Raw genomic sequence first — 12,361 nt, forward strand, 5'->3', positions numbered from 1 at the left:
TACATTTTGACCATATAATGTCACAATTTTAAAGGTGAATTTGTGTTAAATGTAGACGTTTCACCACAAGAAATTCCGAGAGCGGACGTTCCTAGAAGAGTGAACAAATATATTGCGTCCTCCTAAGTGTGCATCGCGAAAGAACTATGAAGATAAAATTAAAGTATCTATAAAACTATAGACGTAAAGAGGCAAATTGGCGACTGGTACAGGAAAGAGGGGAGGTAGCAGTGGTGCACATAATACCCTCTTACACACACCATAAGGTGACTTGCAGAGTATGGATGTAGAGTAGACAAGAATCGTACTGTCTCACGTACTTCATGTTTGGAGTTCTTTTCCAGTTGATGCGTCATTTAACTTGCGCACTCTCGTGCACTTTTGATCTGAACCGCAGCAGAAATGTATCAGCAGGAGACTTGGAACATGTTAACTCTTCTGACAGACACTCATCCAGCCGTGGCGCAGTTCTTGCCAGCCACGGAGGCGAATGAAGTGTTACTAAAACGCCTGCATATTGGACACACTCCCCTGACGCACGGTTTCTCCCTAACGAGACGTTTGTGCTGTGTTCGTAACGTACCACAAACAGTACGAAACATTTTACCTGATTGTAAAATATTTGCACAAATGACGGAAGTCCTCTAACTATCCATGAGCATTTTAGATGACGACTGGACAAGAGTAGCAGTGATTTTAAAATTTTGTGACATAACAGGACTTCTTGTCGTTTTTCCTTCTCTCCAAAGTTTATCCCCTGTTGTACAAGGTCGCTTTTTTTCGTCAAATGTAAATTTTATTTTTAGTACCTAACTTTGTGGGCGGATGCCCTTCCTGACACCACAGTCGTCAAAGTAACCCAAGTGAGGGAAGGCGTGTTCGCCATCTGTCGATGGATGGTGTAAACTTTGTTCTGCATGTAACAATGTTTTACGTGTTCGTGTATCGTATTATCTGAGGCGGAATCGGAGGAGCAGCTGAGCATGGGGCTACAGGAGCGTGGGAAACCACCTAAGAATCTCGCACACCCCGAGCAGTGTACCAGCGAATGGTCATAACTCAGTTCTATGGATTCTATACACGTCTCGCCTGCCTGGCGACTCACAAGCTAGCGCTCTGTGCATTGCACTATTCGAGCGGTTCTCTAAGATAACAGAGTTATTCTTTAAAATGTCTTCACATACGAGGGCTATTTATAAGGATTTGACTATCAAATGCAAAAAAAAAAAAAATTTAAGATATTATCGTTTTAACTGTTTTTGTGTTTGTTTGCAGTCCTGATACACAGCGAAACAACCGCGCCACATATGCTGCTAGAAGAGGCAAAACAAAATCACCCAGTTCCATCTTATCAGTGGGCTGAGTCATTATGTTTTGGGTTCTTTTAGTAGTTTGCTACGGTATTGTGGAGAAGGCAGTTTATTGTATATCAGGATTACATATACTTACCTGCAAAAACCAAAAATTTAATTATGTAACTTTAATTTTTTCGAGATGTTCATTAATAATTTATAACTACTTGTCCTCGGAAAGCGGCAAAGGAGCGGCTGCTTCTTGTCAAATTTTATAGCAACGCTCAGCCAGCCTCAAACAACTGCTAAAATGTTTTAATTAATTTAATTTTACTATTTCTTTTTTCAAAATTGTTCAAATGGCTCTAAGCACTATGGGACTGAGGTCATCAGTCCCCTAGACTTAGAATTACTTAAACCTAATTAACCTAAGGACATCACACACATCCATGCCCGACGCAGGATTCGAACCTGCAACCGTAGCAGCAGCGCGGTTCCGGACTAAAGCGCCTAGAACCGCTTGGCCACAGCGGCCAGTAATTCATTTTTCAGCCAACGGCCTTGTCACAGTGGTAACACCGGTTCCCACCAGATCACCGAAGTTAAGCGTTGTCGGGCTTGTTTAGCACTTGGGTGGGTGACCGTTCAGGTATGCCGAGCACTGTTGGCAAGCAGGATGCATTCAGCCCTTGTGAGGCCAATTGAGCAGCTACTTGATTGAGGAGCAGAGGCTTCAGTCAGGAAAGCTGACAACGACGGGGTGAGTGGTGTGCTGACCATATGCTCCCCCGCACATCCAGTGACGACTTTGGCTGAGGATGACACGGCGGTCGGTCGGTGCCGTTAGTTCCTCCGATGCCTGTTCGGACGGAGGATTTCATTTTGCACGACGGCGTGCTGAAAATTAATGCCTCCGAATTTTTTGTGGGAAAACTGTTACGGCTTATTTATTAAAACAAGCATTAATAACATTCTACATCTTGCTTCTTTATTTGTACACATTTGAAGCCGTGTGCCGCTAGAGGGATCCGAATTGTAGCGTGTAACATAGCAGTGTATAATGTCACTGTAGCGGTGCGTCAGAAACATCGAGCTGTAACCGAGTTTCAAATTTGAAGTGAATGTTCACAGATGGAGCAACTTCTCCTTCAGTACAACAAGGCGAGAACAGACACGAGCGCTGCGACATCCGCGACAATCCGACGCCCTGGGTTCATTGTCACCTTCCACAGAGTCCCGACTTGGCCTTCTCCGATTTTCATCTCTTTCCCGAACTTAAAGAACACGTTCGAAGACTTCACTTTGACTGGGTGTTGTGTGATGGCCTTAGGTTAGATAGGTTTAAGTAGTTCTAAGTTCTAGGGGACTGATGACCATAGATGTTAAGTGCCATAGTGCTCAGAGCCATTTGAACTTCACTTTGATAGTGATGCAGCGGTGCAACTAGAGATGAGGCTGTGGCTCTGTCAAAGAAGTCAGACATCCTACATTGACGGTATCAACAAACTGGTCTCGCGTCGGAGGAAATGTGTTCGTCACCAGAGAAATATATATGTAGACATGGATAATTAATGTGTAGAACGATAATAACGTTTATTTTATTTTTCATATTGTAACACCCCACCCATCACATAGCTGGTTTTGGCGTGTGTTCACCCCAACTAATTGACTAACAGATCAACAGAGAGTGCAAAACTGCCGCAATATCGGATAACGCAAAAAAGTAATATGGCCTTGTGACTCCTGATTGAACTGCAGTGGCAGTGTTGACATTAATTTATTCAGAATTGATCACTTTTAATTAAAAAGGGCTGCACATTGATGTTATATTCAGCTATTGAACACCAGATGCATATGTTGAACATAAAATTAAGAAAGTGACTTGGGATTTCAACTACTTGATTGAAAACAGTTGCAGTCGATTAGCACAAATTTATTTTAACTCCCGACCTTCAATCATCACATTACAAGACTCTCCTATCAGGCAGTGGAGATAAATTGCGTTTGCGTGGAGTAAAGCGCGATAGCTCGAAAGTAATTCCTATCGACTGACCGAGGCGTAATGCGAAGTGCGAGAAGAATTCTACAATACACGGCCCATGAAACCCTCATGGAAACTTTGCCGACATGACCCAACCTAGTTAATCAGTGGCCAGAGTGGGCGCAATATCACCGAATTTAGCGTGGCGGAGCGGCGTCGTTGTGCGGACGTCAGCCCACCTCTTGGTGCTGGAAGGCTGCGCTCGTCTATTCACTCCTAGCTATCTTGCTCAGTACATAGCTGAACCAAAACTTCCTATCTCCAAGCTCAATCGTTCCACTTGCTAAGTCCTAAACAGCAGAGATGCTCACTCTTTCTCAGGCAAGCTGAGTAATGAACGCCACGTCCACACTCTAGGCAAGCTGGGAACGGAAGACCACTACAGAGACCTCTCACAGTCCGCTCTTAGCCTCAGTTTCCCCTCCAGCAAAAGCACTTACGACAATTGCAGCGCAAGTCGCGTTAATTATGCGTTGCTTGCGCCGACCAATGCCTGCTCTGGGAAGTGAACAGATTCCCACAAAATTTCCCTTCCTCTCAACTTCTGCTATTTAGCTCTTCCCAGGCCACCCATCAAGGTTAATGTCTGCACAAACACCAAGTTTTCCGGAATTCTGACTCCCAGGAGAGTACTTCAAATTCCTTGGTCCTAAGTTCCCATCGGAGGCCGGCGTATTTCATTCTGTCGCTCTTCACCTGATTTACTTCAGACTCTGCAGACCGTGAATTCAGTGTTGCTATAGTCATGAACACGCATATTTTGACCTCTGTTGACCGCTCCACTGTAGCTTTGTGCGGCTTTCTTGCATGTTTCACTGAAAATGGGACGACGGACATTTATCAACAGGCGTACAAGTTCTCCATCTGCTTCCCGGTACATCAGCATGGGGTCAACCACCCCCCCCTCACTGTCACTCATCTTAAGGCAACTGGAGGCCACACCCCGTTACCACTTTCTCAAGAGTTTGAGCCGCCCTAAGCTGCCTATTGTCGCTTTCCTTCGCCACTCCCCTGCCGGCCACGGTGGTCAACTCGAATACTTCCCTGGGGTAAACTAGCCTCCGGTAAATCGACGTGTTTCCACAAAGTTTTCATGTCGTGTGAATTACTTTAAAACCATCACCCGACATTAATTATTCCAATACGTCCATACTATACCCTCTACAAGATGCATTGTGCCTTGTCAGTCATTTTTGTTCAGCCCTACTGTTTCGCTCAACGTGAGTTAGGTGATCTTTAATGACTTCATGTAAGGGGCATAGTTCTTGCCATCTTACAATATCAAAATTCGAAACCATTACTTTTCAGCACACGAATTTAGTATTTCTTTTACTTACATGGCGAGTTGAGTCCGCTTGCCATAGCCCCACGGGTGTTATATCACCATTCAACTGCTTGCATTCCAGGTGGCAATTTTAGGGCAAGAGGCATTTTCCGAGGACGCGCTTGAAAATAGTGGTTGAGATATTATTTGCGGTAGAGGTTTGCCTACTAGCTGTCGGGGACATGCATTTGGACATTTGGGACATTGGATACATTTGATGAGGAGTCTAAGACTCGGAAACCGTGATAATGTATAGCTGCTTCTGTTGCGTAAGACTTCGATCAATAAAGGTATTTTTCCACTGTTGCGAGTTTCTTTACCAAGAACGTACTAGTGTTGCTTTAAATAATCGATAAGAGGTACTCTCTTCTTTCAGCTCACTTGTCCAAGGAAAAAAATCGTAGATGTTCAGCCGTTGTGAAGCACTTTGGCACTTAAGGAAACTGTTCCAGTAGCATTTCGTTCCCTACTTAGTGGTTCTGGGTTCGAATTCAGTCGTTTTAATTCATCAGGAACTGACGAAGTGACACACATTTCGTCATAGACTGAAATATTCATTCTAGGAGTTTATGCATTGCTTCGAGACACCTGTTAAATGCGCAAGATACAGAGATATAAGCAAGCTTAAATTCGGAAGTGTTTCGTGACTAACGAGTTGTATTCTTGCCGCGAGACTCGTGGCATGTAGGTAATAGTCACTGTGCAGTTAACGACTGCGCTAGGAGTAGAAACAGGTACTGTTACTGGGAGTGTGCCGCCTTAGCTTAACCCGAAGTATGTACCACAGTAAATTTACAGCAGTGAGCTATTGGTTCGAAGTTTCTGCAGTATTTGGTGCGCTCCTTCCGTCACACGGCTATTAATAAGCGAGCGATCGTGCCGCAGTGAAGGTCACGTGCCGCCGAAACGGAGCCGATAGCATCTTGGCACGGCGCAGCACGGCAGGGCATACGACATGCTGCAGACCGGAGGAATAATTCTTCGTCTCGCAACCGCCACCGCTCCACCGCTGCGACCCTCGCCGGCGCTTCGCAAACTCTTCCGGCTGAAATACGGGCGCGCGCATTAGCGGCCAGATAAATGAGCGCAGATAATGCCCGCCGCGCCCCCAGGGCCGGATTAACGCCACGCCGCCAATTTCCACGCCCCGTGTTGGTGCAACACGGACAGTCGTATGCGCCCCCTACAATTTTTAAAAAAAAAGTCTAATAAATAAAAATGAATATTTGTTTGTTTGTTTGTGTTCCGTGCGTTCCTGTGCTATTCATCCGATAACGATGGAATTTTGGTGGATTGTGTTCTCGTCCGCATAGATTTCTGCGGGGATAAGAACAGCGTACTAGGAACTTTTGTGTACGGTTGGAGGCTCAGTTTTCGTCACCTCAGTAGATTGACACCTATATAAACCCTGAACAGATATGGAAAAGGCTACAGTTTGGTGTATATATTCCTGAATTTACTCTCAACTTGTAGCCAACTTAAATTAAGTTGTTATAACATACTAAAGCCAGTATTTGATCTAAGAGTAAATGCAGGTGATCAAGAAGTCAGTATAAATTTTTAAACTGAATAAATCACGGACTAATGCAGATAGAGAGGTACAAATTGACACACATGCTTTGAATGACATGGGGTTTTATTAGAACCAAAAAAATACAAACGTTCAAAAAATGTCCGACAGATGGCGCTTCATCTGATCAGAATAGTAATAATCAGCATAACAAAATAAGACAAAGCAATGATGATGTTCTTTACAGGAAATGCTCAATATGTCCACCATCATTCCTCAACAACAGCTGTAGTCGAGAAATAATGTTGTGAACAGCACTGTAAAGCATGTCCGGAGTTATGGTGAGGCATTGGCATCGGTTGTTGTCTTTCAGCATCCCTAGAGATGTCAGTCGATCACGATACACTTGCGACTTCAGGTAACCCCAAAGCCAATAATCGCACGGACTGAGGTCTGGGGACCTGGGGAGGCCAAGCATGACGAAAGTGGCGGCTGAGCACACGATCATCACCAAACGACGCGCGCAAGAGATCTTTCACGCGTCCAGCAATATGGGGTGGAGCGCCATCCCGCATAAACATCGTACGTTCCAGCAGGTGTTTACAGCCACGCTGGGGTGATGCAATTCTGTAACATATCGGCGTACCTCTCACTCGTCACGGTAGCAGTTACAAAACCAGAATCACACTTTTCCTCGAAAAAAAAAAAAGGCCCGATAACGGTAGATTTGGTAAATCCAACCCATACCGTGACTTTCTCGTCGTGCAATGGAGTTTCTAGGACATTTCTAGGATTTTCGGTAGCCCAAATTCTGCAGTTGTGGGCGTTGACAGACACTCGGAGCGTGAAATGATCTTCGTCGGTCCACAACACGTTACTCAACCAATCGTCATCTTCCGCCATCTTTTGAAACGCCCACACCGCAAATGCCCTCCGCTTCACTAAATCTCCAGGTAACAGTTCATGATGCCGATGGATTTTGTACGGATAGCATCGGAGGGTACGCCTAAGTGCCAACCAAACAGTAGTGTATGGAATGCCGGTGCGACGTGCGACTGCACGAGCGCTGACTTCCCTGTGCATAGACTAACCTGCTACAGTCTCCATTTCTTCCTGAACTATCTCAGCAGCATTACGCCTTGTGCTCGGTCGGCCACTACGGGGTCTATCGTCTAAACAACCCGTGGCTCGAACTTCGAAATCATTCTCGCCACAGCTGCATTTGTCAACGGACCTTTACTCGTTCGAATCTCCTTCCTGTGGCGATAGGATCGTAAGGCTGAACTAGCACATTCCCCATTCTGATAATACAGCTTCACTAAAAGCGCCTTTTCAGGTAACGTCAACATGCTGCGACTGCTGGTGCATATGATTCTCTTTCTTTTTTTTTCTTGTTATTTTTAAACCCGCACAAACAGGCAGGCTGTCAGCAGCATGTTACGCTGCTCTTCAGCCATAGAATAGACAAAGAAACTACAGAAAGAATACACATAAGTTACATAACTGTGGGTAATAAAACAGTAGACACATAAAGACAAACACGGAGCCGTTCACACTCGACGATAATCCAAACTACAAACTGTTGACACGACGCACAAACACTGAAGATGTCGATGGCACAGGTGAACGATGGAGTGCGACGGTGAACACTGAACACTAAACACGACGGCACACACGAGACACTGATGGCGATGACCTCCTGCGCGCGAATGTCCACGTAGCGTGTGCGAGTCCGGGGACCGATTCTCTCTCTCACTACAGCTCCTTTTATACACGATTGTCATGCGCAGTCACTGGCGTTTTGCTGTCCAGCGCCATCTGTTGGACATTTTGTGAACTGTTTTTTTTGTTTCTAATAAAACACCATGTCATTCCAAGCATGTGTGTCAATTTTTACCTCTCTATACTGACTTTTTGATCAGCCGGTATTTTTCCATTACGACATTGTCAAACACTTTCACTATTATAAACTACTTGAAGGTCATGGATGAACAACGTTTTCAATTTATTTTCAGCTTTCTAAACATGTGTCACATATGAATTTGTGTGTCTGGTCATACGAATAGCATATTTCGTGATAAGAAACCAAGTATTTTGTGCAACGAATCCATTTCTCTCCACTTGCCATTTTCGGTAGGAAAAAGTGAAATAGTATATCTAAACAGCATATAAAATGAATTTTTAATAACAGTTCCAAATATCGTCTCCAGCATAAAAATATCAACTGCAATGGGGAGGACATTACGAAGATCCATAGAGTTAATATAATGGCCGATAGAGCAACATAGGCCAAGTCGTTGACAGTAGCGATTACACGCCAGGAACAACACACGCGGCTGTAATAAATCTCAATGTTTGACAGAAACCGAGTGCTCGCACAAGCAATAGCAGACTGCCAGTTTGACTATTTCACTAATTCAACTAAAAAAAAAAAAAAAAAAAAAAAAAAAGATTTCCCTCGTACACGGAAGATAAACGTGTCGCAGACTCTCTCATCAAAACTGTGGTCTGAGGTCATGCACGCAAGCGCAGTTAAACATTTATTATAAACTGTGGTAACCGGAAATTCACAGTGAGCGCGAAATTAGGGACGATATTACCTTCAATAAACTAATTACTTGTATAATTATTTGTATAAAATGATGTTGGGGTAATATACTCCAGTCACATTTAGGGGTGCGGTTGGAGTGAGCAGACGTGACATGTAAAAATATTCTAGAACGACCGATACAAGCATCAAATCCGTAGTTTTAGAGCCGCGCGGGATTAGCCGAGCGGTCTTGGGGGGCTGCAGTCATGGACTGTGCGGCTGGTCCCTGCGGAGGTTCGAGTCTTCTCTCGGGCATGGGTGTGTGTGTTTGTCCTTAGGATAATTTTGGTTAAGTAGTGTGTAAGCTTAAAGACTGATGACCTCAGCAATTAAGTCCCATAAGATTTCACGCACAATTTTAACATAAGATTTCACGTAGTTTTAGATGTCGCTAGACTTAATGTTGAAGATCACAATGTTTCCCCCGCAGGAGGGGGTAGGGGAGGGTGAAAGGACAGCATATCTTCGTAACGCGTGAAGGAATTTCTACCAGACTTGGCACACGTATCACTAGCTGTGTGCAAAAATTTGCTGTGACCGCAAGACACGCCTAGCACCGCTACGGCTGAGTGTGATACTGCAGTGCCTATGTTGTTCAGAAATATGTTGCAATGTTCCTTCGGACATGCATGCATTGCAATATCGTATTTATCCGCCGACACTGAGCAAGTAACTTTCAATTAAAATGTCTCCCCTATATAGGAATATACATAATGAAAGTACGAATGCAGATTGCAGTCACATGGCTGATGACGTGTGGAATACCTGGTCTGGACGAGGAGCGTGCTCTGATAGCCTAATGATAAGGCCATCGCTCGCAATAAGTGGGGAATCCAGGTTCGAGTCCTCGGCCGGCATAAATTTTCATTGTCGTCATTCCATTATACATCTGGTTGTTACGCATATTCGCAGCCGCAAATGCGTTTCATGTTACTATGGCTGAGGGCTTGGGGTGAAATGGCGGGACGAGAAACTACAACTCAGTAACACCTGGAACAATTTCGACCAAATTTGGTACAAGGGAGAGTGTTTGGCCTTGGTGCACTTTTCACACCTTCGCCGCTAGCAAGCCCTGCAATAGAAGTCGAATATATTTTCTTATACCTATATTTAAAGATGGAATTCATATTTTATTTGATACATTCATTTTCCGAAATTACAAAAATTACTCCGGAAAATTAAGGTTTTTGCAAATGTGGAGACATTTTCCAAGGTAAAACATGGTCACATACCTATGAATAAATATTTCACTGAAATTTAAAAGCGTTGCAGCCTAGAAAATCTTGTCAATACGGTATTGTCATTGTTGTTGTGGTCTTCAGCCCAAAGAGTGGTTTGATGCAGGTCTCCATGCTAGTCTATCCTGTGCAAGCTTTTTCATCTCCGAGTAACTACTGCAACCTATATTCTTCTGAATCTGCTTAGTGTATTCATGTCTTGGTCTCCTTCTACGATTTTTAGCCTCCACGCTTTCCTCTAATACTAAATTGGTCATCCCTTGATGCCTCAGAACGTGTCCCTTCTTCTATTCAAGTTGTGCCACAAATTCCTCTTCACCCCAGTTCTATTCAGCACCTCATTAATTCTATTCAGTACCTATTACTCTACTACAGCCTAATAATTAGTAAGTAAAATATAAGTGAAGCAGAAGTATTATCAGAAACCAGTTGTAAGTTAAATACACTCTAAAATCCAATCTGTTGGAAGCTGACACAAGTTTCCATATTAAATGCAGGTAAAATTGTTAAGACATTAAGTGAACTCATTTCATTTGCAAGTATCACATGTTCCATGACAAAAGACCTGCTTCTGTTCCAAGGTCCTAGAGGGTGGACGATCGAGGCTTGCCCGTCCACACGTTATATAACTAGCTTTAAAAATATGTAGATTTTAGTATTTTATCCGTCCTCAACAACCGTAGTTGTATATGATGTTGCTGTGGTCTTCAGTCTTGAGACTGGTTTGATGCAGCTCTCCATGCTAATCTATCCTGTGCAAGCTGTTGTGACTTGGCAAGACAGCCAAGCCACTAGGAGGTAGCCGAAAGGCACGCGTTTAAGCTCACGCAGGCTGGCGTGAGGTCTGGAACAGGTAAAGTAATTATACTATCAAGAAAAGTACGTAGCTGCTGGAATACTTAACTTTAATCCATAATTTTTGAACATCGGTCTGACGGTACAAGCATCACAAGATAAATAGCAATTGATAATGGCGCCTTGCTAGGTCGTAGCAAATGACGTAGCTGAAGGCTATGCTAACTATTGTCTCGGCAAATGAGAGCGTAATTTGTCAGTGAACCATCTCTAGCAAAGTCGGCTGTACAACTGGGGCGAGTGCTAGGAAGTCTCTCTAGACCTGCCGTGTGGTGGCGCTCGGTCTGCAATCACTGATAGTGGCGACACGCGGGTCCGACGTATACTACCGGACCGCGGCCGATTTAAAGGCTACCGCCTAGCAAGTGTGGTGTCTGGCGGTGACACCACACAAGCTCCTTCATCTCCCAGTACCTACTGCAACCTAAATCCTTCTGAATCTGCTTATTGTATTCATCTCTTGGTCTCCCTCTACGATTTTTACCATCCATGCTGCCCTCCAGTGCTAAATTTGAGATCCCTTGGTGCCTCAGGACATGTGCTACCAACCGATCCCTTCTTCTAGTCAAGTTGTGCCACAAACTTCTCTTCTCCCCAATCCTATTCAATACCTCCTCATTAGTTACGTGATCTACCCACCTAATCTTCAACATTCTTCTGTAGCACCACATTTCGAAAGCTTCTATTCTCTTCTTCTCCAAACTATTTATTGTCCATGTTTCACTTCCATACATGGATACACTCCATACAAATACTTTCAGAAACGACTTCCTGACACTTAAATCTATACTCGATGTTAACAAATTTCTCCCCTTCAGAAACGCTTTCCTTACCATTGCCAGTCTACATTTTATATCCTCTCTACTTCGACCATCATCAGTTATTTTGCTCCCCAAATAGCAAAACTCGTTTACTACTTTAAGTGTCTCATTCCCTAATCTAATTCCCTCAGCATCACCCGACTTAATTCGACTACATTCCATTATCCTCGTTTTGCTTTTGTTGATGTTCATCTTATATCCTCCTTTCAAGACACTGTCCATTCCATTCAACTGCTCTTCCAAGTCCTTTGCTGTCTCTGACAGAATTACAATGTCATCGGCGAACCTCAAAGTTTTTATTTGTTCTCCTTGGATTTTAATACCTACTCCAAATTTTTCTTTTGTTTCCTTTACTGCTTGCTCAATATACAGATTGAATAACATCGGGGAGGCTACATCCCTGTCTCACTCCCTTCCCAACCACTGCTTCCCTTTCATGTCCCTCAACTCTTATAACTGCCATCTGGTTTCTGTACAAATTGTAAATAGCCTTTCGCTCCCTGTATTTTACCCCTGCCACCTTCAGAATTTGAAAGAGAGTATTCCAGTCCACATTATCAAAAGCTTTCTCTAAGTCTACAAATGCTAGAAACGTAGGTTTGCCTTTCCGTAATCTATTTTCTAAGATAAGTCGTAGGGTCAGTATTGCCTCACGTGTTCCAACATTTCTACAGAATCCAAACTGATCTT

General features: G+C 43.8%; 1 pseudogene; it reads left to right on the top strand.

Moving 5' to 3' along the window:
* Nucleotides 1-1,843: 1,843 nt before the first annotated feature.
* Nucleotides 1,844-1,962, top strand: LOC126254179 (5S ribosomal RNA; annotated as a pseudogene).
* Nucleotides 1,963-12,361: the final 10,399 nt, after the last annotated feature.

Source organism: Schistocerca nitens, chromosome 4 (genome assembly GCF_023898315.1).
Source record: "Schistocerca nitens isolate TAMUIC-IGC-003100 chromosome 4, iqSchNite1.1, whole genome shotgun sequence".
Lineage (NCBI taxonomy): Eukaryota > Metazoa > Arthropoda > Insecta > Orthoptera > Acrididae > Schistocerca > Schistocerca nitens.